The sequence below is a fragment of the Eptatretus burgeri genome, chromosome 4 (assembly GCF_056783735.1).
Source record: "Eptatretus burgeri isolate ZD-2024b chromosome 4, Ebu_testis_v1, whole genome shotgun sequence".
Lineage (NCBI taxonomy): Eukaryota > Metazoa > Chordata > Myxini > Myxiniformes > Myxinidae > Eptatretus > Eptatretus burgeri.
This window is the reverse complement of record NC_140964.1, coordinates 72401866-72425456: the sequence shown is the minus strand read 5'-3', so window position 1 is coordinate 72425456 and position 23591 is coordinate 72401866. Positions and strand designations below refer to the sequence as shown.

General features: G+C 43.9%; 1 protein-coding gene across 4 annotated transcripts in view; it reads right to left on the bottom strand.

Moving 5' to 3' along the window:
* LOC147028329 (diacylglycerol kinase beta-like) overlaps positions 1–23302 on the bottom strand; it is a 315192-nt gene extending 291890 nt beyond the window's left edge. For 2 of the 4 annotated variants that reach the window (XM_085878634.1, XM_085878633.1), the window contains exon 1: positions 23036–23302. The gene's annotated coding sequence lies outside the window, so the exon portion shown is untranslated. The remainder of the gene's footprint in view (positions 1–23035) is intronic. The other 2 variants (XM_085878631.1, XM_085878632.1) reach the window with 1 other exon arrangement.
* Between the last annotated feature and the right edge of the window lie 289 nt (positions 23303–23591).

Genomic DNA, 23591 nt, shown 5'->3' with positions numbered 1-23591 from the left:
TTCATTTATTTATTTATTTATTTAATAAGGCTCACTTGGCTGTGCCTCAATGGCTTTGAGGGTAGAGGAGTAGCAGCAGAAATGTGAATCATATGCAGGTTCCGCCTGATGATTCCATCTTTGCTTTTTGCTTGTTTGGGTTCCTTCTGATTACTCAAATACATGACTGTACCTATTTAGTCTTCCATTTCATTTGAATTGAATTTATTTTAATCCCAATGTGAATTCAACAGAATAAGAAAAAGAGCAACTTTGCAGATCCTCGCCAGGACTTGTTTTGTGTGGTGTTTGCATAGTTTTGTGTGGTGTATTTTGTGTACTGGTGTGTTATGTCATTAATTAGAGACATAATTAGAATTGCTACTTTATAAATGCTCACAATGATGACTGGTTCAGCCATTTCAGAAAGGATTTTTGAAGGTTAATATATATATATATATATATATATATATATATATATATATATATATATATATATATATATATATATATATTTGCCAAATCACGTGACTGAAGATGTCATCAAAAAATTTTGTGGACCATTTTATCCCTAGATGACCCTCAAAAATTTTCATACTGATCGGATTTAGCGTTCTACTTATGCAATGACATCATAACGTAACTATGACATAAAAAACAAATCACACTCATTCTTTACGATGAGCACTTGCTATGTGCCAGGTTTCTATTTTTTCCTTGGTGAGGTCCAATGTTTTTCTGTTTTTCCAACATGGCTGCCACACCAGATGGCCTATTATGTCATAATTATAAGTAAAAGATTCTACATGAGAAGTCGCACCAATGGTGAAAATTTTGACTCAATCCGACAAGCGGTTGCGGAGAAAAATACGAAAGTTCTGTGCGGACAAACAAACAAACAAACAAACAAACAAACAAACAAACTGACCCAAATGCAATACCCTCTCCTTCAGTGAGGGTAATAATAAATGTTGTGGGTCAGGATCAGGTGTTCGATCAACGTGGGGTTGCATCAAAGTGGGACGTCTTGGTACCCGGACATCACTGCCAGCATTTAGAAAGTGTCAGTTCTCATTATTGGGTGGTCGCTCGACTACCCTTAGTCTCAGGTTTTCCATCTGTCTGTATGTATGTATGTTTGTTTGTATGTAATAGACAGCTCTGGAGGCCAGAGGAGTTGACCAATTTTGATGAAACTTGACTGGTAAGTTCATGCCAGGATCTACTTCTATGCTTTTGAGCACCGTTGCTATGGACACCACTGTTGCCCAGCAACGGGACTTTGAAATTTTTGAAAAAAATCCCAAAAATATTAAAATATGTTTTTTTTTTGAAAATCAAAAATCTGCTTCCGCGCTTTCATGCGCACTATAATCAACCTCTTTGTCAAAAACTGTATGACTAGTATGCAATTATATAGCGACCACCCATGTCGCCTACCGGCTTGTGTCTCGTATTAATTACGCTAATCACCAGTATACAAACACCACACAAAACGAGTCCTGGCAAGGGTCTGCAATCTCCAATCGCTCTTTTTCTTGTTTTTAATGCAGATCTTACAGCTCATATGCATGGTGTTTGGTTAATGGTTAGGGTGGCGGGCTTTGGATCCTCGGGTCCAGAGTTCAAATCACACTTTACTGTTGAATTAATACCAGGTGGGGTTAACTCAGCCTGTCATTCTTCCGAGGTCGGAAAAATGAGTGCCAGCTTGATGGTGTACTGTGTCGGAGTGGCGACCCGTCCAGGATTGTGCCCAATAGCCAAGGAGACTGCTTAAGCAACACCAACACTCTGCACAGAGTATGGTCCCAATCTCCTCCTCTCCTTGCAGTTCATGACACAGCTATAATAATAGTGGGGGCAGAGAAACAGAGAGGCAAAGAGCACAGACAAACAGGAAAGGTACAGAGAGACATGCAGGACAAGAAATAAGGATACAGACAGGTAGCACAATAATTCAAATGTGGAGGATGATTGCAACACAAACAGATAAGACAACAAACAAACAGATGAACTGCAGAGTATAAAATGTATGGGTGGACCGAGAAAACAGGTCAACGATAATTGGAGACAACGCAATATTGGTGACTATCTTAAAGGACTGGAGGGAAGATCAGGATAGGATGAACTTGGGGAGTTGATGCTTACATATTATGATGTGGTGAATTCATCTCTGAAGGATTAGTCTTGATTCTTGGATTAGGATTCTTAGACTTGATTCTGTCATGAAACCTTGTTGTCTTATTGATCAACCGGTCCTCCACGAAGTCTATGACGAGCTGCTTTCCAGTGATTTCAGCATTCAAGAGATCACTTGTCACAACATCACTGGCAATGTCCCCTGTCGTAATTGAGACTAATTCTGGGGAAGTGCGATCAAATGGATTGTGGGTCTTGAATAGGTCAATGAGCTTGAGCACATACTCTTGGTCTTGGATCATTCTCTTGGGACCGAAATCTTTATGCGCACAGTCATGCTCATTATCGTCGTCTTCCTCACTGCCAGCGAGTGTGAACATGTTTTTAGTGTCTCTGGTAAGCTGAGCTCTTTCGTTGAAAGAGAGAGCCCATCTGTCACGGGCGGAGTCTGTTTCTGTTATTCCAACCAAACCTCCAGCTACTTTGCCAGCTTTGTTCACATGTTCAATTGCCTGGTCATCAGGTATTTCATTGAACTTCTGCTTTGTTTCTTTTGTGACAAAGTCTCCTGCAAGGAAACCTCTGTGCACTTCTGGAGCTGTTGTCGGCAACATGTGCATGTCAGCAAGGAAGACAGCGTCCCAGCGAGAGTAATGGAAATGATCAAACAGTTAGTCCTGGGTAACAGAAAATACACACAGTTATGTAGTTTAGGTTCATTTTATAGCAAAGTTGTAAAATTCATTGATTGTGGTTTGTATCATCAGACATTCTAATTCGAGCCTGAACATTTCTTTAAAAATAATATAGTGAAAAACAAGTCATATTATTTTTAGAAAATGGATGGAGCAATGTTTGTTTCTATACTCCCATCAGCTCAGGCATGCTCAAAAACATGGAAATCGACCCTAATTTTGTAATTTCATGTCAATTTGCGGCTGAAATATGACGAAAAGTGTATTTAATGGCAACCATTTTGTAAACTGTCATGGCGGCCATACGATCCATATCCAGAGTTGGCAACAAGTTGATTCACGTTTCTGTGTGTCTGGACAGTCAATTTACACCTGTTGCACTATTCTAACACGGAATCAGCAGGGTCGTACACTATTCTGCATTGGGCCTCCTGACTCGATCACTATACTGTATTTTCAGGAAGCATGAAGTCCACACTTACTATATCTCCAAAGTAGACTTTAGCTGCGGCTCAACTTATGTTTAACTGTCTATGAGCAGTAACACAGCTGTATGACAATTGGACTAAGCAAAGCTATCAAGGAAACTGACTGTTTTTCAGGTTATTCATAAATCACAGTTAGAATTGCCAGTTTCATGCTATTAATGACCATTTGTTGTTTGGCATATTTCCACAGAATCAATGTGGACAATGTGAACAGAATCAGGTGCTTGGACTTTCCAACCGAAAGATCGCTTGAATTGCTCACAGCGGACAACGGATTGCTCAGAGTCAGGTCAGGTTCGATCTGTGACCTGCTACAGGTACCATGTAAACCTGTACTAACCTGTTCCATTGTCGGGTTGTCGGCGACTAAACCGTCTCCCCCACCAGGTTTTCTGGTGAGGAGGGTGTTTGGATATGGACACCCAGCAGGATTAAAAACAAAACCTGTCAAAGGGCGGAGGAGCTCCTTGTGAGCCAACGGCCATCCATATCTAGTGCCCAACTGTGTCTGCGGACATCCTCCTGCAGTTGGGTTACTTTTTATCAGGAGGTTGGTGGCAGGATTTGCACTATGGCCACCGTAAAGCCCTTCATTCCGCAAAATGCAAAAACGCAAAAAAAAATCTGAAAACCCACTCCGTGGGAGTACCTCCTGTGCAGCTTCGCTTCGCAGGGCAGCTCACCGGATGACGGGATTGGGGCAAAGCCTTCGGGACCCCCAATCTTTGATGATAGGAGGGAAACCACGGGGTAACATCCCTGGGTCAGATTGCGGGAGAGTGTGTCGGAGTGGTGCTGAGGTGTCGTCTACCAGACGGCGGTCTCCTTGGGTCAACCTGAGGCGGTCCCTTCGGGTGGGTGCCTGGAATGTCCTATCCCTAAGAGAGGATGATCACCTGTCTCTGTTATCATCTGAGCTCAAGCGTTTGGACATCGGGATTGCAGCTCTCTCTGAGGTTCGGAGACCGGATTGCGGCGAGATAATGGTGGGTGGTTACACCTACTATTGGTCTGGTTGCTCTGATGGTTACCATACCCAAGGAGTTGCTGTAGCTGTGTCCAATAAGCTGACCCCAATGATAATTGAGGTAACACCGGTCAACTAGCGTATTATGAGATTAAGGATTCGTCACTCGTTAGGTGTCATTTCCCTGGTCTCTGTTTATGCTCCGACTGAGGCGAGTGATCTCACCGTGAAGGATGCATTCTACGCCACACTCGAGTCTGTGGTTGATCAGTGCCCCAGACGAGATACACTTCTAGTCTTGGGGGATTTCAATGCATCGACTGGAACTGATAGGGATGGTTATGAGGTGTGTGTTGGTCCCCATGGGTCAGGAACTATGAACCAGAATAGCACTAAGTTCCTTGACTTTGCAAGAAGTCATGGACTTTGGGTGGCTGGTTCATGGTTTCAGCGCCCACAAGCTCATCGCTGGACTTGGTATTCCAACGCTGGCGGTGTGGCAAAGGAGATTGACCATGTCCTCATTGACGGTCATTGGAGGATGATCCAGAACTGCAGGGTCTACCGGAGTGCTCAGTTCCTCAATACTGACCACAGGCTTGTTGTAGCAACTCTAAAGCTGCACCTTAAATCCTGGAGAATGGTACCATCCCAGCCTAGGCTGGATGTTGCCAAGCTCAGGGATGAGAGAGTAGCTGAGAGAGTAGCTGAGGAGTTTGCGAACAGGCTGAGTGGACACTTGGGGGGTCTGGGTGCTTTGGGGGGTCCTGAAGAGTTGTGGAGCGCCTTCAAGACCACCGTCCTTGATGTTGCCGGTGGATGCCTTGGAGCTCACCGCAGGGCAAAGAAGAATTTTGTCTCTCAAGGGACACTGGATACCATTGACCAGAGTCACAGGGCCAGGCTGAATGGCAGAGCTGAGCTGTTCAGGGAGCTGAGGCGTAAAACTGTACGTGCACTGAGGGTGGACAAGGAGGCCTATGTGCGAGGAATCTGTGAGGGGGTAGAGCATCACCTGTGGACAGGTGATTCTCGTCCCGCTTACAGGGGAATTCGCGCATTACGTTCATCCAAGCCCATCCCTCGGAGCACTACAGTTCGAGCAGAGAGTGGTAGGCTCTTGACAGAGGAGTCTGAAGTGAAGGCCCGCTGGGCCGGTTACTTTGAGCGGTTGTACCAGGCTGATCCCCCAGCTGTCGAGTTGGACGTCAAGGGTGTTACAATCCCTGTTGCTGACCCTCGAATCAACTGTGGTCCACCTTCGCTTGTGGAAACACTGGCTGCGGTGAACCAGTTGAAACGGGGCAAAGCTCCAGGGATCTGTGGCATCCATGCCGAACTTCTCAAGGCTGGTGGAAATGCTGCACTCGTGTCGTTGCATGCAGTTTTGTGCTCTGCCTGGAACACAGGCATCATCCCAACTGACTGGAAGAGGGGCCTTGTTGTCCCTCTCTGGAAAGGGAAGGGTGATCGCCAAGACTGCAACAACTACCGAGGGGTGACGCTGCTCTCAGTGCCGGGCAAGGTCTTTGCTCGGATAATTCTCGATAGGGTTCGCCACCATCTGCTTGAGCACCAGTGTCCAGAGCAGTCAGGCTTTACACCAAAGAGGTCAACGATTGACCATATCCTTGCTCTTCGTGTCCTCACCGAACGCAGACGAGAGTTTCGGCAGGGGCTGCTTGCAGCTCATGTTGATCTCTGTAAAGCGTTCGATTCAGTGAATCGGGATGTCCTCTGGAGGATTCTTGGTCTTCGTGGGGTGCCACCAAAACTGATCGATCTGATGTCTGAACTCTACTCTGGTACTGAGAGTGCTGTGAAGTGTGGTGGTACCATCTCTGACTTATTTCCAGTTGTTACTGGAGTTCGTCAGGGATGTGTACTTGCCCCCACACTTTTCAGCACTTGTATGGACTGGATTTTAGGGAGGATGTCGGAGAGATCAAGTTGCGGTGCATCATTTGGGAATGTCAAGATCTCGGACCTTGATTTTGCAGATGATGCAGTCATCTTTGCGGAGACTTTAGACATCCTCTTGGGGGCCCTCGAGGTGCTGAATGAGGAGTCAGAGCCGTTGGGATTACGGGTTTCTTGGGTCAAAACTAAGATCCAGGCTTTCGGTGACATCTTGGATGCTGCTGTCCTGTCTGTGTCTGTTTGTGGTGAGGATGTTGAGGTCGTGGAGAGATTCACTTACCTTGGCAGTGATATTCATGTCTCTGCTGGCTGCGAGTCAGAGGTCAATAGACGTCTGGGTCGGGCCTGGGGAGTCATGGATTCACTGGATCATGGGGTGTGGCGCTGCCGGTACCTGTGCGGAAGGACGAAAGTCCGAGTCTTCAGGTCCTTGGTACTTCCAGTCTTGCTCTATGGGTGCGAGACTTGGACTCTGACCAAGGATCTGAGACGGAGACTTAATTCCTTTGGTACCAGGTCTCTTCGGAGAATCCTTGGCTATCGCTGGTCGGATTTTGTGTCCAATGAGTGGTTGCTGAGAGAGACTCGGATGAGATTTGTTACCTGCATGGTCTGTGAGTGTCAGTTGCGGCTGTATGGACATGTGGCTCGTTTTCCTGACTCTGATCCTGCTCACCAGATTCTCTCAGCGAGGGAGTCTCATGAGTGGAGGAGGCCAGTGGGCCGACCACGTGCCTCATGGTTGCAACAGGTTGACCATCATCTCAAGGAGATGGGGATGGGCCTGGCATCTGCCTGGGGGATGGCCAGACGGAGGCCCCTGGAGTACCGGCGGAAAGTGGACGCAGCGACGCGCTGTTCTGGCACATGCTCCCATACCTGACCTGACCTGACAACGGATGCCCAATTGATGTATCCTCATGGCTTAGTGTATCCTCGTCATTATCTCGGGTATCTGCATGTACATGGGGGATTAGGAATGGTTCCAAAATGGCAACAAACTGTGTCGACACTTCCTTCACATGATCCATTAAAATACTGGTCTGCTGTGATTCCCATCAAATTCATAATTGTCGTCTTTGTGACAATTGCTTGAGCCATGATGATTGCTTGGTTTCTGAATAAATGTTCTCTCACATTATATATCTGATTATGTACTGTATTTAAGCAAATTGTGTTCAACAATTTGATAAACTCAAAGCAACCTGCTTTTGGCGGGAACCTACAATTCGTGGTGAGAATTTTAAATTTATTCAAACTAATTAATTAGCACAGTTGTACTGTACCTCGAGATTTAGGATTTTTCCTTTTTCCTATTAAATTGTGGAAAAGTTGAATCAAGATTCTCAAATCAGCAAAAGATGGGCAGAATCTCTCCCACCCTTCTACTGTATGTATGTGTGTATACACACATCATCATTATCATCATCATCCTTGGTCCTTTTGTTTAGTATACTGAACATTTTCCATTTGAAATTGCCTGCTCCATCATCAGTCAGAGGGCTTTCTGGTGCAGACCACACACATAACCAGGATGGGAGCGATTATAGGGAGTTAGTACCAACCCCTATCATGCTATATTTGTGTAGAATATTGTTGTAACGTTATAATAGCTCAAAATAAATACATTCCCTTCAAAAATAGCACACCAGTGTGTGCCGGTGCTCTCGGTAAATTTCATATTCCTACTTTGATTGGAATTGAGAAAGCAATGACAAATTTCTCAGCCGATCTCCTTCATAAACCGCTTCAACAGTTCAATGCACAATCGTTATTATCAAAATGCAAATCAAGGAAGAATTTTTTTTTTTTCAAGGAGCATGAAAATGCTCATCCTCTCATTTTGGAATTGCTGCTTGCTCTTTTGACTACAAGTTTTGGGTCACGTTCAGATTAATCTGGAACCTCCGTTCAAACGTCCCTTTGAAACACACCAACCACCGAGTGGGAACCTTTGTTCTCTGCTTCAAAATTGCTGGGGCGTAGACGTCAGGAAGTTAAGTCGCTGTGCCGCAGATCTACGATCAAATGGTTCCGAGGCAGCTATAGCAGCAAGAATGTTTGTTTTCACCGTACCAAGGCTGACATAATGCAAAATTATTAAAATTTTCATAAATACGACGACGAAGCTAATGGTTTTGATAGCCTGCGTAAAGGTGTTTTTTCATTGATGTTAGGGCTCATGGAAGACATTGTACATACAGTACAGTATATCACATGCAGGACAGAAACATTAGGAGATATCAATGTACCATGACATGAATCGCATAGAGATACGAGGGGACAAATGGCCATCCACAAATGGTATTTGCATCTGAGTTACCCACATCACGAGCCAGGGCTTGAGATGAGAACATTAACTGACAAATGAAAGATCAAGTGCCAGAAGCCATGCACTGGTCATGAAAATTAAGGAAACCTCAGAAAGAAAAAAATAAAATAAAATAAGGAAAACATGGTCACCATGACATAAAAGTCCATTGAGAAATCATCCCTCGAAAAGTCTGTTGAAATTGCGATGCCGTACTGATGAAAATTTCAATCAATTTTGAAGCGAGAAACCAAAAAAAAATTTCATGAAAGTCATAAATGCATCAAGTGGTTACCCTGGCACTTCATGGACGAATGGGACAGGTGGATAGTTCAATGTCCGGTGCTCACATCCTCCATCCATTTATTATTAAAGACAGCGGGCTAAGCAGCCTAGCATGAAGAATGCTCGGAGTGGTACACAGTAGACAATCCAAAATAATCTGTGAAGGATACTCATCACGTGGAACGTGACCTGCTGTCACCTACAGGACAAACTGACAACAGACGTTACCAAGAGCTCGTATTCAGTTCTGTGTTCGAGCTCTTCCACCGGCCTTGACTACATATGTATGAATAGAATTGATCATCCGGTGCATGAAGCTATCACAAAGCCCATGGTCAATGACAAAGTGAACCCCACTCTACATCAGCAGCAGCAACAACTTATGAGTCACCATCAACATAAAATGCACACAAAATTGTTGGATTGTAACAACTCACGCTCCCATACTAACTTTCCTAAACGCTGCGCTTCCATCTCCTTCCCTTGCTCTTTCATCTTCCCACCTCTCTTTCCAATTTCCCATCTTCATTCCCTTTCCTTTTCGCTCTGTTTACAATATTTTCAACATTTTCACTGCCCCTCCCCCCCCCACCCCTTCCTCCGCTCAACGCCCCAAACCCGACATCATGTATGGATAATTTGTGGAGGATCCGTGACACTTCAGCCACTGAAATTCACAAATATTGAGGTACACCATTGGAAAACCTTTTCAACATCCAACGCAACTTACTCTTGCCGCCAGGCTCAAAAAAAAAAAACTTGTGATTCTGATTCCAACCACGTTAGCTGCGGAGCAGCTTGCTTCGTTGTTGCCTTGAAGATCCTTGCTCTCCTTCCTTCTTAACCTACGAGATCCAACTGAGCTTATTTTCATACAACGGCAGCGCGGTTTCCATTAGACTCGTGTGCGCTCAGCATTTAAACAAGAAACATCGCAGACTTGATGAAAATCACACTTGTACATCTGACACAACACACGGAAGATGAAGATGGCGGATAATTTTAAACGATTTGTGTTGCAGTTGGGTTTTCTCAAATCGAAGCAGGTGGCTCAGCATTTCCACTTGAGGTGTTGTATACGAGAGGGAAGTATTGAAGCCTTCAATTTGATGTGAGGATACAAACCGTCATAAACCATGGCAACATCAACAACCGTGCAATTATAATCACAGACAATGGAGACATCCGCTCAAAAAGATATTGACAAGTGAGATGAAATAAACAGAAATAAACAGCATTTCGCTTTACCTATTGATGTTGACCTTCCTTGCTGCAGGGTTGAATGCATTATCATGAAGTCAAAATTCTCAATGCACATTGTATAATATATCAATACATAAATATTAAATCGTGCACACCTTACCTTCAAAATTACACTGACTTTATCCAGGGCGTCCATTAGCCTTACCGCTGAATTGAGCGGTTATTCACTGAGAGAACCTGTCATTTTAATGGATTTAGTGCGTGCTCTCTGCCACCTGGCAACCATTGAAAATGCTTTAAAATGTATTTATTTGAATTCGTCATTACCTCCACCACCGAGGATGAAGGAGGTCATGTTTTCACCCCTTTCTGCCTGTTTGTTTGTTGGGTCGCCGAAATAGGTGACCCTTATTGTCAGTAATTCTGTCTGTTTGTTTGGATGTTTGTTCGTTTGTCATCAGCATAATTGGTAGTAAACGTGGGCGGATTTTGACCAAACTCAGGTGGTAGGTACATCTTATGACCACGTGCTTTGGAAATTGTGATGGTTGCTAGGGACGCTTTGGTTCCCTAGCAACAACCGAAAAAGGTTCAAAATCGGTACCGTTCACGTGAAATCAATTCCGAAAGCTATTATCCCACGTAGGGTTATGAAATTTGGCATGAATGATCGACAGGTGATGCTCTATTAAATAGATTCCGGTTTTTGTGATATATGGAATACTTTACCCGCAGCGTCCCCTACAATTAGGGTATGCGCGAAAATTGGCAAAAATTGAAGCCCCCCCCCCCCAAGCGACCAGGTGAGTACATCGATACGAATGAAACTTTGCAGGTTCATGGTACTCAATGAGTACTACAACTTTGCCTCAGGACATATTGACCTACTTCGCTTTGGTTAGGGGTCAAAGGTCAATTAGTGCAAAAATCGATAATATGCGAGAGCTGGAGGTGCCTTCGCGCCAAATGCTACTCCTCCTCGGGTTATGGTCGGATGGTCATAAAAATTCACACTAATCGTCTGGAATACATTGTGCACAAACGATCGAGCCGGATTTTCGAATTATATTATTGTTCACCCACAAGCACCCCCTGGAACTTTGGGGATTTCCGCTATCAAACCACATTTTCGGTACTTTTCATTCAAATTGATACTGAGCAGTTATCAGTAGCTAGAACTCAATGAGATTTGGTATGCATAATCTTAAGGTGATTCCCTATCCTCTATATGACATCCATTTTTTTTCTATATCTTATAGTTTCCAAATGATAACCCTCTCAACTTGGGTGTCCGAGGGCCATTGAGCATTCCTGCTGAAAATTCAAAGTACACTAGCTCCAAGACGGTTGAACCGAATCGAATGAATCTTTAAATGCTTATAGACCATGAGTACTACAACCTTGCTCATTTGCATAATGACCTATCTCGAGTAGGTCAGGGGTCAAAGGTCAATAAGTGCATTTTTCGGGCAAAATTACCATTCAAGGCACCCTAGCTCCTACACGGATTAACTGACACGAATGAAAGTTCATAGGTACATAGTACTCAATGAGTACTACAACTTTGCTTCAGGACATATTGACCTATCTCGGCTAGGTCAGGGGTCAAAGGTCAATTAGTGCATTGTTCGAGCAAAATGACCATTCAAAGCCCCCTTGCTCCTACACGGGTTAACCGATTCGATTGCAATTTCGTAAGTACTTAGTACTAGATTAACTCAGATCAGGGTTCAAAGGTCATCGGATGCTCAGCGACCCATGGCCGCCTACCGGCTTGTTTCTCTGTTTGTGTGCAGGATATCTCAAAAAGTTGTGGACGGATCTGGATGAAATTTTGTGGACACATTGGGTGTGTGACAAGGGCAAACTGATTAGATTTTGGTGACGATCCGGATCCACATCCGGATCCGGCTAAAACAATTTTTTTTAATGATTCTTCACCATTGAGAGAGAGGGCCAAAAACGATATATAGCACGATATCTCAAAAAGTTGTGGACGGATTCGGACGAAACTTTGTGGACACGTTGGGTGTGTGACAAGGCCAAATTGATTCGATTTTGTTGAAAATCTGAATCTGGATCTGGCTATGAGAATTATTTAATTTTGAAGTGATTCTTCACCATTGAGAGATCGGGCCAAAAACGATATAGTTCTGTATAGCATGATATTTCAAAAATGTATTAGGCCCAATATGTTCTCGTGGATCAGGCATTACGTGGTGGAGGTATGCGCTCTACCGAGGGCCCTTCTAGTTAATCATGTTGTATTTCATAAATGCCATTTGCTGTGTTTTTGTGACCTTCAAAGAACACTTGTTTTAATCCACCCTAACTGTAACACCCTGTGTTAGCATACGTCTGACAAGCTGTTCTAATATTTTGATAGTGTGTGTGTGTCATTGTTTGTTATCTCCCTTTGCAGGTTTCAGAAAGTGAGCGGAGTCCTCTCAGGGCTCAACGTATCACGATTCCAGGGTTGGTATCACGATTGGTAAGGGATCACGATTCCAGCCTGACTTTTTACAATTAAACTAACATAAACCTGATAATCACTTTACTTAACATTTGGGCAGAACTTACATGGCTCTGATACCAACGCATGAAGATGTAGCCTTATGTGATAGGTACCATGGAATCTCTCAGGGTGACGTGATTGAAGATGAGACGCGTGAGAATGTCGACATGGACGGACGATGTGCTGTGTAAAAGCAGGATTAAAACAATGGCTGCACGGAGAGTCAAGGATGTACAAGGAACTCGGGCAAAGGAGGATGCCATTTGGTGCCATCATGTCATGGACGAAGCCATTTGGCCCCTTCAAATCTCGAACAAGAAAGCTCAAAGAGAAGCCCAAAGGTTTCTAAGAAAATGAAGTCCTTCAAAACGAGAGATTGGAAAAATCATTGTTGGGTTATTTTTTTTAGATATTGAGAGGGAGCGTCACATTTGCATGCCCCTGCATTTTCTTAGTATTCTGCAGTTGTCTACTTGTGAGGATGTAATCTCAAGGCAGGTCGGATTGGGAACCGCAGCGAAGCACCCACCATGTGAGTATCGCAATAAGGTTTTATGAAAACATGTGATGTGCTTATGACAACATAAATCCTTCTTTAGATATGCAAGATGTTCAAAAAGTCCTCACATTGAGGCTGAGGTTTGTATGTATACAATATAATATATATTTTTATTTTGGAAAAATTAAACCGTGGTATTTTTTTTTTGTACTATTGTGTCTCGTTCCAAGAAGATTTCACATCCTGCCTATTTCCACCATTTTCTGTTCTACTCTGAGCAACCTCAGAACGAAGTCAAGGTCATCGCAAACTTAACATAAGCAAGTGAGCTACATATTGAACATAGCAGCCAATGAATGGTTTAATGAAATCGGTGTCAAAAATTATCTAGTGAGGCAAAAAGCAATGTCACACAGGAGACAATTACCAGAAACAAAGGGTAAGTTGCACGTGGATAGCACGAGCATGACCATACAAGGCGCAGTCATGCTCCCAAAGTCACTTCCTGCGGCTTCGTCTCGTCCGCATAATATCAAAAGATATGAACCAACTTTCTGCTGCTTGTCATACCAATGTGAAAAAGGAGAATTGCTGTTCTCTTTGCATGTTAATATTAAACATACTTGGTTGAGTTGTGTTCAAAAGAAAAATATTTCATCCTGTTTAAGGATATTTTTAAAATAACTAGCACTTTTAAAGCTTCAAGGAGCTGGCAGGATAGCCGACATGTATGCACACTCACCTCTGAGCTGCTAATCTGGATTTGAATCTTGACCCAGATATAAACTCATCCTAGTGTTTCACAGGATGTTAAACTGGGTGTCCTGTCTGCTAGCATCAGTTGGTGTTTGTTAAAGATCCCACGGTGTCCTTCATGAAGAGTAGGTGAGCTATCGCTGGAATCCTGAACAAATTTACTATGTAAATTACTATCGCAAAACATCCTGTAAAACTACCAGAATCACGAATCACTGCTCACTTTCTCTCTTTCGTTCCTCTTTTTCCCACCTTTGGAATGAACTCCCTCACTCTATTCATTCCCATTCTTCCCTCCAGGCCTTCAAAACAGCTGTTCACCACCACCTCTTATCGTCCCCCATCCAAATTCTCGATCTTTTCTACCCCCGTTAATCCACCCCAAACCCACCTCCATAAAATTCCCTGCTTTCCTTCCTGAAAGTCCCTATAATGTCCATCTTGTATTCCCCCGTGTTCCCCGCCCCATCCCTCTCCCTTCCACAGATCTCCTTGTGTCTCTGTCCCCACTGTTTTGTCCTTCCCACTCCCGCCCCTCTTATCTCATGCCCCCCTTGCTGTGCGTTGTGTGTTAGCTCCACCCGCCCCTCTTGTCTCATGCCCCCCTTGCTGTACGTTGTGTGTTAGCTCCACCCGCCCCTCTTGTCTCATGCCCCCCTTGCTGTGCGTTGTGTGTTAGCTCCACCCGCCCCTCTTGTCTCATGCCTCCATTGCTGTGCGTTGTGTGTTAGCTCCACCTGCCCCTCTTGTCCCATGACCCCCTTGCTGTGCGTTGTGTGTTAGCTCCACCTGCCCCTCTTGTCTCATGCCCCCCTTGCTGTGCATTGTGTGTTAGCTCCACCCGCCCCTCTTGTCTCATGCCCCCCATTGCTGTGCGTTGTGTGTTAGCTCCACCTGCCCCTCTTGTCTCATGCCCCCCATTGCTGTGCGTTGTGTGTTAGCTCCACCTGCCCCTCTTGTCTCATGCCCCCCATTGCTGTGCGTTGTGTGTTAGCTCCACCCGTCCCTCTTGTCTCATGCCTCCATTGGTGTGCGTTGTGTGTTAGCTCCACCTGCCCCTCTTGTCCCATGCCCCCCTTGCTGTGCGTTGTGTGTTAGCTCCACCCGCCCCTCTTATCTCATGCCCCCCTTGCTGTGTGTTATGTGTTAGCTCCACCTGCCCCTCTTGTCTCATGCCTCCATTGCTGTGCATTGAGTGTTAGCTCCACCTGCCCCTCTTGTCCCATGCCCCCCTTGCTGTGCGTTGTGTGTTAGCTCTACCTGCCCCTCTTATCTCATGCCCCCCTTGCTGTGCGTTGTGTGTTAGCTCCACCCGCCCCTCTTATCTCGTGCCCCCCTTGCTGTGCGTTGTGTGTTAGCTCCACCTGCCCCTCTTGTCCCATGCCCCCCTTGCTGTGCGTTGTGTGTTAGCTCCACCTGCCCCTCTTATCTCGTGCCCCCCTTGCTGTGCGTTGTGTGTTAGCTCCACCTGCCCCTCTTGTCCCATGCTCCCTTTGCTGTGCGTTGTGTGTTAGCTCCACCCGCCCCTCTTATCTCATGCTCCCTTTGCTGTGCGTTGTGTGTTAGCTCGCATACGAGCCTCGACAAGTTATACAAATTTTTATTTCTTCAAATTCTTGCACTGTCTGGCTTCTGAGAAGGCAATGGCAAACCACCCAGCATAACCCTTGCCAAGAATCTGCTTAGACAACACCGACACTCTGCAAGGAGTATGGCACGTTTACGATGATGACAAAACCTCCAACCAGCCTATTTCAGTTCACTCCATGACGAAGGCCTCCATCATCTCATGTTGAGGAGTTTCCATCATACTTGCAAAACATGCCTCGTGTTGGTTGATGTGGGTGGCCATGGGAATCGAACCTACACCAGCTGGTGGAAAATGAAAGAAGTCTTTCACCACTCGACCAAACAGCCTCTCTATTCTAGGATTAGCCATTACAAAGTCTGATGATTTCCTGTCAATCTCGTGTGCTCTGATCATGTCATATCATTACCTCACCTTCCCACAGAAACAAATTTGACCATTACACCATTATCGATAATTATATATAGAGGATATTAGAAGAGAGCGTGTGTGTGTGTGTGTGTGTGTGTGTGTGTGTGTGTGTGTGTGTGTGTGTGTGTGTGTGTGTGTCAGCATTTTTCTCAGAGATGGCCAAATGGATCTTCGTCGAACTGTCAGACTTTCATCAGTGAGGGAAGGTGAGTGTCGAAGGCAAAAACAATTTTTGAAAATTTTGAAAAACAGAGTTACATTTGTTTTGGAATTTTGTTTGTTTGTTTGTTTAAATTGCTCAGTAAGCCTTTGTAGCCTTTGTAGCGATGTGAAAGTTCGTATTAAATGATCACTGACCCCATTATTTAGTGGGTTTCGGGAAGTGTTTTCGGCCTCCACAAAAAAAAAAATTGAAAAACAAAAAACAAAATTTGATTTCTTCCAAATTCCAATAGGATTAGAACAACGATTAGAACAACAACCCCCTGCGAGTTACCAATAAAGCACGGCTGGTCGGTGTCACTATTTACACCTGTAGTTACCCACTGGTCTCCTCTTCTTGTCAAATTCACAATTTTCACGCCTCCTCCTTGAAATTGGAAAAATTTTCATCCAAATCATGAGGAAGGATAATTAAGTTGTTACAGCAGTCCAACTAATAAAAGTGTTTTTTTTTTTTACAGCCATCTCGGTTTGCAACTAAAATCGGATACACATGGTTACAGGTGTCAATATTCTTGATGTCCACTTCAACTAAATGGATTTCAGAACTTTGCATCAAATATGCTTTTGTTTTTTTTTCATAAATATTCTGGGGCAGGGGTCGGATGTAGGGGGGAAGGACATCTGAAAACGTTTTTTGCTTTTATGAACTAATTTCTTCAATCAAGACGGTTAAATGCAATCCCTTGGCGTTACCCACACGTACTTATTTCATTAACGGTCTGTGATACGAGGAAAACATCATAGACACATGAGGTCTGGACATTTCATAACACAATCAAGGCTGCAGATCCACAGTGGGTCGAGTGATTATGTCCGTCGAGCTTTTATTTTGATGATAATTTTTATGCAGCGATCTAATTAGCTCACGTATCAGCGTGTCTGTATATTATTCTCGTGCGGCATGCTTGCAGACTGCAAGCAACTACTCGGGTGCACCCTACGTGCATACATAATAAATGTAAGCTTTATATACTTGATGAAGTGGATTGTACTTGCATTCTGCAAGCAGGTATATAACTCAAGTAAATCAAGAATTATATTGATGAAAATGAGCTCTTTATTTAAAAGTTTATAGCTTGTAAGTTTAATGATGACAAAACTATGTTGTAAGTTTAATGTAAATACAGCAAAAGTTAATATGGAATAGGCAAAGCCTAGAAGCGAATGTGGAATTCTTCTTACATTCGATGCTGCAATTTCCGGTTACTTCGGCCTGGATTCGGGATCAGCGATCAAATAATGTAAATCACGATTAAAAATTATTTTTTTGATGAGGCAGGAGATATCTTTATTAAAATCAGTGGATGAAATATACACCATGTCTGATATTTGGGTCTTTCATGTCTCCGACGATGCCTTTATCTCCCGGGACGCATCATTCCCCATGACAAAAAAAACGGAAGCAAAAGGGTCATAGCCAACGACACAGATTCCAAATTGCCAGGATATTGTGTTGTTGTTGTTGTTGTTGTTGTTGTTGTTTCCTATTCTCTCATGTGCATGCGTTGAGTATGAAGCTCACTACGTTCGCGATAAAACAAGAGGCGGAAGTGGTGCATGTTAGCATTGCCTAGAAACCAGTTCGAGCACAAGCTCCATTGTCTTGGGTCACGTGACCCACAGTGAGCACACCAGAGGCTGCATTAACTAACTTTTATTTATGGATATTTTCCTTTAGGGAAATTGGCTCACGGTTTGTGATATTTCCTGGGTTATTGGTCCTCGATTTGCATCGGTATGCGAAATTTGTTTAGTATCAAGTAACAGTGTGTGGTGCTATCGTGCATATCCTGTATTATCGATTCACTGCCTCTCACCAAAATGAAGACACCAATGACCATGGCATGCAGACAAATGTGATAAAGATGCTACGTGACATGCCAATTGATGCTCTACAGGTATATTGTACGAGGCTTGGGTTCATCCGACAACAGAGCAATATTATTCGTATAGTACACACAGAACTACAACGGAAGTTTCCATCATTGTTGTCCTACTGTATTCTAGTCCTGCAGTGGTTCCTTTATAACACTATCCTTTCATGTTTTTACATGTTCATGACTCTTGTTGAAATGCTTATTCAAGGCATAAAAAAGTTATATTATGATACATGCAATATATGAGGGCCAGTCAATAAGTAACCTTAAAATGGCGATATTGTTGCGGGCCGGGTATCGGCTGCGAGCACGACCGCGAGGTGAAGCAGTAGGGTGGACTCTGCCAAACACCCAGAATTTATAGGTCGTCGCCCCAGATAACTCCAGAGCCGACGGGTCCCTTATCGGACCAAAGATCGCCAATAGATCGACCACGTGGGATCGGGTTGATTGCCAATTTCAATTTACCTAAATACCCACGTCGTCCAAACTACCGTGGAAATTCACCCTCGGCAGGATCTGCGTGATCTGGGCCGTTACTGAGCCAGATCCGAGCCGTACCCCGAGCAGAGAGTACTGGAATCCTGCCGGCCGATTGCACGATTACGGCAGCAATGAAGCATCCTAGTTCCCATTCGCAGCGTGGCAAACCAATGATAGAAAACACAAAAACGAGCTGATACATTTAACACATGGATTTATTTATAATAGGGGGAAGGGGGGGCACGCAAGGAGCAGAGTTATCCGACTATAAGGAAATGCAATGTACAAAGAGCAAGCACTTAACGATTTCTACTTACAGATGGGCCCACAGATACACACACACACACACACACACACACACACACACACACACACACACACACACACACACACACACACACACACACACACACACACACACACACACACACACACACACACACACGGACATGGACCTTCCCACATCGTGCGGTCTTTGACAAGATGAGCGACCCAGACCAGCATTGCGATGCGGTCTAAAGAACCAGGCGCGAGCGAGAGGCGATGGAAGAACCAGGCGCCAGCGAGATGCGAGCCGAGTCGAGAGCTCCGTACAGCGCTCGTCCCGACAACCAAAACGCTCCTTTTTTCGATCGCGCCGCAACATTATTCACCCTTGTCAAAGGGGGGAGGGGACGCCTCTTCCCTCCCCGCTCTCCCTCACTGGACGGTTTTGGCGTGCAAAATGAGCTCGTCGCCCTGTCATTGGCGAAAGCGGGTGCCAAGGCTGTTGATTGGACCGGGGGGGGGGGGGTGACGGCCGTCTGGCAGACTGCCCTCCAAACAGGCAGAGGAACATTATCCTGTGTGGGCTCCACCCAAGTATGTGCTGACACGCACGTAGGCAATGGTGTCAGTGTGAGGAAGTGAGGTGAAGGCGTGTTGTTGTGGTTATTGTTGTTATAAAAATCCTAACTATCAAAATAACTCCACAGCGCATGAACATTTAATTACCCATTAATCAAGGGAAAGGGAGCTATCTATCCACATTTCCTTATTGAAATAACTGAGCTATAGGACCTGTATGTTGAGTGCTCATGGCTTCCAGATTCGTAACAATATAACTTCAAGAATATAATGTGTGTAGTTGTCAACGACATATGTTATATCTATGGGTAAGAGTCATGTTTTGCCTGTTTTAGATCTGGCAACATTGAGCGTATGACGTCAGTAGAGCAGTTCCTCGATGGTAGCTCCCTTAGAAGCATGCACCAGGGAGGAGCAACGTTCTGTCTTCCATTTCTTGGGAAGTGAGGGTGTGAATCCCAGTGACATCCATCGCAGAATGAAAATGCAATATGGTGATGCATGTTTATCGCTGCAGCAGGTGTACGACTGGGACAGGAAGTTTGAAAGTGGAGTTCTTTCAGTTCGGATGCGAGTTGTCTTGGCACCCACCATGCAGACACTTTGCGGAACCCCAGCACGTTGTGAATGATAGGTGTGCTGAACTATGGCTCATGTTCAATTCGGAGACAACTTCATCCAGCGTAATGTGACAGTTTTCCCTTGGCATGCGCTCAACTCCTGCAACCGTTTATGGTGTGTCGGCTGTGTGAGGCCGGCCTGAGCGAGCAGCGTCTGCCACACTGGACACTCCACTTTCAAACTTCCTGTCCCAGTCGTACACCTGCTGCAGCGATAAACATGCATCACCATATTGCATTTTCATTCTGCGATGGATGTCACTGGGATTCACACCCTCAGTTCCCAAGAAATGGAAGACAGAACGTTGCTCCTCCCTGGTGCATGCTTCGAAGGGAGCTACCATCGAGGAACTGCTCTACTGACGTCATACGCTCAATGTTGCCAGATCTAAAACAGGCAAAACAGGACTCTTACCCATAGATATAACATACGTCATCTACAACTACACACATTACATTCTCAAATTTATATCACCATTTTAAGGTTACTTATTGACTGCCCCTCATATGTGTATATATATATACATATATATATATATATATATATATAAATATATATATACATATATATATATATATATATATATATATATATATATATATATATATACATATATATACACACACAGACACGCACAAATATGCAATGATTGTTCAGATCATGTGGGTCATTCCATGTCAAATCATCAAAGAATCTGCCATCATCTCTCAGGTTTTTGTAAAACTTTGGGAACCAATTGGGACCCATGAAAAACGGCAAGAACTCAAATATTTTTGCTAACAGCCTCTTAATTAGTGAGATACAGACTAACGAACTTTGGACTAATTAGCACGTCGTCGCCAATTCAAATGGCCATATCTCTAAAAGTATAACACCTAGAGAGCTGGTTTTGGTGTCATTTTAAAGGTATTTTCATGCCCTATGAATTTGTCTGGGCAACATTTTCCTACCTCCAACCACAAAAAAAGTTATCACAAAATATAAACTTCAATCGTGAATCCCCAAAAAATTTATCCTTCAAGTTTCCTCAAATTCATCCCAGAGGTACCTTATGATGTCAAGAAGCTTCCACATAAGTTTTGTGATGGGCACTCCAATAGTTTCTGAGATATGAGCAATAATGTACATGTACGTATGGCATATAGGTTCGAAAATCAGCATTTGTAATGTATTATACAATCAATAAGTGAGTTCAAGTACACAGTGTTCACTAACCTGACTTAGGCTTTCAATTTCCTCTTCAATGCAGCAACAGCAGCACTTGTTTCTTCCCCTCAGGCCCAGTTGAAAATGAAAGTATATGATACTTCAAAGCAATTGATGGTCGTTCCTGTGTTCCCTGTCATGGCTAGGTTAGAATGATTGTGTAATACATTACAAATGCTGATTTTTGAACCTATATGCCATACGTTCATGTACATTATTGCTCATATCTCAGAAACTATTGGAGTGCCCATCACAAAACTTATGTGGAAGCTTCTTGACTTCATAAGGTACCTCTGGGATGAATTTGAGGAAATTTGAAGGATACATTTTTTGGGGATTCACGATTGAAGTTTATATTTTGTGATAACTTTTTTGTGGTTGAAGGTAGGAAAATGTTTGGCCAGACAAATTCATAGGGCATGAAAATACCTTTAAAATGACACCAAAACCAGCTCTCTAGGTGTTATACTTTTAGAGATTTGGCCATTTGAATTCGCGACGTCGTGCTAATTAGTCCAAAGTTCGTTAGTCTGTATCTCACTAATTAAGAGGCTGTTAGCAAAAATATTTGAGTTCTTGCCGTTTTTCATGGTTCCCAATTGGTTCCCAAAGTTTTACAAAAACCTGAGAGATGACGACAGATTCTTCGATGATTTGACATGGAATGACTCGTGTGTGTGTGTGTGTGTGTGTGTGTGTGTGTGTGTGTGTGTGTGTGTGTGTGTGTGTGTGTGTGTGTGTGTGTGTGTGTGTGTGTGTGTGTGTGTGTGTGTGTGTGTGTGTGTGTGTGTGTGTGTGTGTGTTACCATATTCTTTTCCGGAGCATTAATGCTGCCGAAGAAGTTTCTTGGCAAGGATTATCCTCGGTTGTCATTGCCTTCCCAGCATTGTTTGTCAATGCTCGATCCTTTCAAATGCTGAGCATCAGGCAAGGAAGCAGCACGTACATTGTGTCAGGCTTTTGCATGACTCGGTGTGGGTTCCAATCACCAACCTCCCAGACTCAGAGCAAACGCTTTCACCATTTCGCCATCGACTCTCATGTAGAAATATTAGATTGATGTTTCACGTTTGAGCAAGAATTGACCCGGGAGTGTACCATGGCAATGATGGGCCGAATGGCCTCATTTCCTTGTTTGAGGCCAGTTTCTCTCTCAGTTGTTATTTTTTTTTCTTTGATATTTTTTCAGACATCACGCATCCATGCAGACAACTGCGTTGAAGAGGGGGGGGGTGGATTGTGCCCATTCCCTGACCCTGACCCAGGTGGGGATTTGTCCAGGGGTGTAGAATTGTATGGAAATTAAAGAAAAGATTCACAACGAAACACAACATATATATATATTATATATATATATATATATATATATATATATATATATATATATATATATATATTATATATATATATATATATATATATATATATATATATATATATATATATATATATAAATAATGTTGCAAAATCATAATATATACCCATCAAGAGAGCACATAATCCCAAATATCATTTGTCAATATGAAGAGTCTTCGAAACACCATTTTATCAGAAATAATGTAATATCAGAGAAAACACATATATATATATATATATATATATATATATATATATATATATATATATATATATATATATATATATTCATGATCCAAAAGATATTTTATAAACTCGCTTGAGCGTCAGAGGCTCTGATCAGATATTCGATCCCAAGCATCACTTCTCCGAACAATTAGGATCAACGTGATCATGATCATCTGTCATCAATTGTTGTGACATCGTGGCAGGTCCTGCATGGTATGGCAGCATACATCGAATGACGAGTAATGCAACATCCTCGAAAGCATGATTATTTAATATGGATATTAAGAAACAAAACATGATGACGTGCATCATATTATGACGTCAGAGATGGAGACAGCGCACGTGAGCAGCAGTGCAGGACCAGGCCGCCCTCACGAGACACACCACACACCACACACCACACACACCACACACCGATCCGGGAGGTCCTTACCAGCAAAGTCGGTGGAAGCAGAGCAGCGCGGGATCAGCCATCCGCGCTACTGGGTCCGTGGTGGACCGCACGTTCCACCCGAGCGGATGCCGCTCATTGGCGTGACGTCACACCGCGCGTGCAAAATGCACGAGAACGAAACAACAACGAAATAACAACAATAACAATGGGCGGTTGGTACAGAGAGAGCGCCACGTCCGACGAACGGTTCAAACGTTTCGCTCTCACCGGTGTGGTGTGTGTTCGGAGCCGCTGTCGTGCAAGCAGACGTGCCCCCCCCCCTCCACGCAGCCGAAATCCCTCCCCTTCCCCCTCGCCCATAAACCACCTATTCACCCGCACGAGGATCTCCAAGTCGGAACACGTTTTGACCTCCAGGTGTTTCAAACGATTAATGCCAATAGGTGCATCGATGGCAGCATCCAATCCAATCAAATTTCACTTCATTCAAAATTATCCCGAAACCTGACGTCACAAAAAGAACACTTTAAAAGTTAAAAACGCCTGAAGCAGGAAATGCGTGTGAGCTATAAGCACCAGCAGCACCAGCACCAGC